Source organism: Sciurus vulgaris (assembly GCF_902686455.1).
Source record: "Sciurus vulgaris genome assembly, chromosome: 6".
Lineage (NCBI taxonomy): Eukaryota > Metazoa > Chordata > Mammalia > Rodentia > Sciuridae > Sciurus > Sciurus vulgaris.
This window is the reverse complement of record NC_136466.1, coordinates 5,099,022-5,104,403: the sequence shown is the minus strand read 5'-3', so window position 1 is coordinate 5,104,403 and position 5,382 is coordinate 5,099,022. Positions and strand designations below refer to the sequence as shown.

The 5,382-nt window shown below is 39.0% G+C and overlaps 1 pseudogene across 1 annotated transcript; it reads right to left on the bottom strand.

Moving 5' to 3' along the window:
• Positions 1 to 1,066: 1,066 nt before the first annotated feature.
• LOC306663372 (olfactory receptor 14C36-like) lies at positions 1,067 to 2,001 on the bottom strand (annotated as a pseudogene). The gene has a single exon. The product of its transcript is annotated as an olfactory receptor 14C36-like (transcript).
• Between the last annotated feature and the right edge of the window lie 3,381 nt (positions 2,002 to 5,382).

Sequence of the window (5,382 nt, the reverse complement as noted above, 5' to 3'; positions counted from 1 at the left end):
AAATGTAGTTAATTGACAAAATTATGTATTGTAGTTCTTAAGTATTGTTTGACAATGCTCTGAATAAGAACCGGTTCTGTTAGTGTAAATATCTCCAGATTTGATTGATATACTTTTCCTGTATGACCATATTTAAATATAAGTGCTGCAACATATTCAATGAATCTTCAATATATGAAAACTCAAATAATTTCAGCAAATATTTTGAATTATATATACTGATTAAAAAATGAATTGAGTCAGGCATGGTGGTGCATGCCTGAAATTCCAGTGCTTGGGTGACTGAAGCAGCAAGATGTTGAGTTCAAAAGTCACCTGATTAACAATGAGGCAATAAGTAGTGAGATCCTGTCTCTAAATAAAATAAAATTTAGGTTTGGGATGTGGCTCAGTGCATGGATGCCCCGATTTCATTCCAGATACCCACCCACCAAAAACAAGATGAACTGAAACTATAAAATATTTTAGGAAGAGTACTTGGAAATTATGTGGTAATCCCATAAATTTGTTTTATACAAAACACAAATATGAACAAGGTGATGCTTACTGCAGCTATTTCACTGATAGGACCAGAAGTTCTGACACAATCAATTAAAGAGCAGGAAAGTTTGTTTGAAGGTTCACAGATTCAGAGGTCTTCATCCATAGAAGTCTTTCCCCATTCCTCAGGCCTCAAGGTGAGGCAGAATATCATTGTGGAAGAAGGTGGTGGAGGAAAGGAGCTCACATCACGGTGATCAGAAAGCAGAGAGTCTTCACTGTCCTGATACAAATATATACCACAAAGTCACAACCCAATTTTAACCTCCTCGAGTCACACCCCACTCAGTTAATCCCCCAAGGGGAAAAAATCACTGATTGGGTTGATAATATTACAACCAAATAATTTCTCCTCTGAACCTCCTTGTGTGAGTTCATACGTGGGCTTCTGGGGGACACAACATACCCAAATGAAAATGACTGATAATAGAGTAGGCAGTGTAATTTGTAAAGACTTGAAATGCAGAACATCGTACACAATTATGAACTTCAATCTGTAAAATTAGGATGATGCTGAAACGCATCTTTACCTTTTTCCTGAGAAAAACTGTCTTCCCATGACTCTCCTCACTGCTTCCCTTGCCTGTTTGTTCCTGAGACTGTAGGCAAGAGGATTCAAGAAGGAAGGAACCATGGTATAGCAGGCAGAGAGAATCAAGTCCTGGACTGTGTCAGAGTTTGTTGAAGGCCTCAGATACACACCTGTGCTGGAGCTGAGGAAGACGGACACCACGAGGATGTGAGGGGTGCAGGTGGAGAAGGCCTTTACTGAGGCTGTGGTGGGAGATTTCAGCACAGTAGAAAATATGTGAATATATGACCTGATTACTAAACCAAAGCAGCTCCAAGCAAGTACTATAATAGAGACAAGAATAAGGATCTTGTTACTGGTAGTGTCAGAGCAAGAGAGCCACAGTAGAGAGGGGACATCACAGAAGAACTGATGGACCACATTTGAGTGTCAGAAGGACAGCTGGAATGTGTTCCCAGTGTGCACACCTGCATACACCAGACCACTGAGCAGGGAAGCCAGGGTCATGCAAACACAAAACTGAGAGTTCATGATGGTAGAGTACTGGAGGGACCGGCAGATGGCCACATAGCAGTCCCAGGCCATGATGGAGAGAAAAAGAAGTTCAACACATGCACAGAAAAGGACCAAGAAGATCTGGGTTTCACAGTCACCCACTGAAATGGCCCTGTTACAGTGAGAGAGTTGACACAGGCATTGGAGACAGTGATGGAAATGAAGCACATGTCCAAGATGGACATGCTCCTGAGGAAGAAGTACATGGGTGTGTGCATGTTCTGATCAGCAGTGGTGACAGTGACAATGAGCAGGTTCCCTAACAAGGTACCCAGGTAGGTCACTGTGAATAATGTGAAATAGAGGAAACTCATATTCCAGCCATCAGGAGAGCCCAGGAGGAGAAATTCCATTACCATGGTGGAATTGACCATTTACAGGATATTCTCTTTGATTTGGAAGATAAAGATATAATAGGAAGCACAAAACAAGATTAATATGATTACTCTACATATTCATGTCCAAGGTGTTTCCATGCAAAGGAAAGGAAAGTTCACCCCTGATTTTCTCATATGTTTGATCATTTTGTTGTTGTTGTTTTGCTTAGTCACTTTTCCTATCAGGGCTTTCATAAACATGAATCAAATATACATTCTCTTAATTGCCACTCTCTGTGCAGATGCACCTCGCCATCATCAACCTATTCCTGTCCCTGTGATATGGCAAACCAGAGGACATGTAGACAAAGTCCTGCTAATACGTCAGGGCAGGACTCATTCTGCTTTAAGTAAATGAGAAGAAAAGAAAAATATTAGTGGAACATGATTCACCTTTAAAAAATAATGAAGAATATATGACTTTCTTCCAGGAAAGTCTGGGAAACTCCAGAGACAGGGAAGTGAACCTAAGAGAAGCCTGTGTTCTTATGCCTTTTATAAACAGTGTGGTCCCAAATTCTTTGCCATGTGCACAACTCATAGAAGAAAATTGCAAATAGCTTTTTTTGTTGAAATCAATTCCTCAAGACAACATTCACCTTGCTTCATTCAAGGTTTGTGCTTTGATTCAATTTTTAGCAGCTCTGGATTCTTGACTCTGATGACTTTTAACACACAGGATGTTAGGTCCTCTATTCAAGTTAAACATTTGAAAGAATAGTTCAGTAATATAAAGATTTTTAAAGTTAGTGTATGTCTTCTCTTGTGAAAAAACAATTTTTCCCCTGGTACTTCAGAATATGGGAAACATCACACTGTTATATCATGATAGCATTTTATGTGCTTGCAAATTGAGAATAACACTGAATTTCACAGAACAATTTAGCATAGATTTTCATCAAGTGACACAACTTTATAGTCTCCTAAAACTAATGAGGATTACAAATGAGATATTTGTTTTATAATATAATTATGATAACCAGGAGCTGATGGAGTGGTAGCTTTTGGTTTGTTATACTCTGAATACATTTCAAAATATTGTCAGCATGTGTCATGTCCAGAATGATTTGATATGCTTACTAGCTTTAATAGGTGTAAAATCTGTTGTAGTAAAATTATATTTTGCATAGGTTCTAACAAACTATGGCTGTTTTATTGCATGTGCCTGGAAAGTATGACTCAATTTTCTCTATCATGTGCTACAATCAGAAATAGCACAATAATCATTAAGGCACCATTATTTCAGCATATCATTCTCATCAATGGTTATTTGATTATAGTAGGTAGCTGTATCCACCTACATGGGCAATTGTGGAAGTATCATCATGTGAATAGAATAATGTTCCATTTAGTCAGGTAATTACAACTTCTTTATATTCAAATAATGCCTCCCCCAAATATTAGATCACATACTCTAAGTAGAAAATATTTCTAAACATTCATTACTTTTACTTCCCAGTATATGTCTTACTTTAGCCATGATATGAAGTGGCATGGAATAAATAAGCTATATTAAAAGTGAGATTTATTATTATGACAATACAGATCCTTGACTGCAGCAGATTTAAACATCTTTTAGCAAATGCACCAAATAACTATAATCATCCTGTGAATTTCCCAAAATTATTTCAGAGTTCATGACAATATTTTGAGTGAAAGCCAAGTACCTTTATCTCAATGTATATCTTATTTATTTAAGTAGGTTTTAGGAGAAAAGTGATGAAAAGTCCAAATTGCTTTTTCAAAGGCACTAGAAAGGTAAACTGAATGATGTGTCCCCATTGTGTTTGTTCACGTTTAGGTAGAGTGAACCCCTCAGTGCAGGTGTGCAGGTCTACAGCCCAGAGTCTGGGCATGACCTGCAGGACTTGTCCTCAGCTCTGCCATCATGCCTCACATGACCTCCCAAGACTCCCATGCAAAGCACTTGCAGGAGTTACTCACTCTTTTTCTGCAAGGCCATCTATCTGATGGGGCATTTTTCAATACCCTGTAATTTAGCTAACATCATCCTCTTCCACGAATCACAACTGAGAACATTACTCACCACTGTATCCACTGTTAATAATGTTTTCTCCTCAGTGTTTTCACTGCATGAACTTGGATTCCTTTGTACTTAGGACAATTGCCTTTGTCTCATTGATACTTTGTATTTCCTTCCTTTCTTCTCAATGGTATCATGATCATTTAAAAAGACACTGACTGAAATCCTTAACAGAAAGATTTTTCTCATAGGCATAACACTGCTGCAGCAGCTCAGACAAGCTCAATCCTGAGTCACCTACATGACCCTTTCCTCTGCCCTTTGTAGACCTGGGTCCCACTCAGCATCTTGCCACATTAACCACACTCACATGTAGAAAGTGACCTTCCTGCTGAGCCTGTCTGCACTCCTCTGGAAGTGTGAGAGTCTTCCAGGGTCAGGGGTGGGTGGCCATACACAAATAAGTTGCTGTTAATTTCAAAGTCATGATGAAGTTGAAATGATCCTACTCAGTCTACCTGCAATCTTATCTGATCCCCATCTCCTGTTCATCCTGGAAATAAACTTGAAACTCATACCTCAGTGACACTCCTGTCACAGCTGGCAGAGCCCCTTTTTCTACAGTCACATAATGATCTGATATTCCCATTATAGTGTATGGAATTAGAGAGGAGACTCACATGCAACTTTCCTCTGTAACCTTCTTCATAATCTCTAATTTATTTTCCACAGGTCTGTTTTCTTAAAAACTTGGCATTTCATTCTAAATTGCAGGAATGAATATGTGATCATCACCCCCACAACAGTGTCATACATCTTTGACTTCTAGACAATGTAATGGTCATTTTTACACATTTAGTAGAAATGACATGACTTCCGACCTAGGAATTAGTCAATAATTATATGTCATATTAACAACTAACCAGTAAGGTGGGCTGATTTTATTCTACTGATTTACAAATGAATAGCACCCAAATAGGCTTTGGACCATCTTCACTTCTGTAACAGATAAGCTCAGGCTGGTTTGAAATAATGAAAGCCTAACCCCCCATGCATTCATAGGTAATGTCTAAAGCAGTAATTGATCAAAAGATATTATGGATGACATAATTATAGCTACAGCTATACCAAACACTGGGTTTTAGGGAAATAAGTAAATGATTAGTGTCTACACATAATGTCATTACTCACTCCTTAGCATTGGGTGCTGCCAAGGTGAACAAAACAAAGTCTTTCCTTGGCTTCTCTGTCTGTAGTCAGGGTGGACTTGTCTAGCCAGCACAGTGCCAGGAGAATTGTGAGGAGCTCAGTCACCTCTGGTTTATGTGAACTTGGTGCCCAGCTAGAGGATGCAGAGTCCTTGGGGATCCAGAGCACAGCCTGCAGGCACAGCA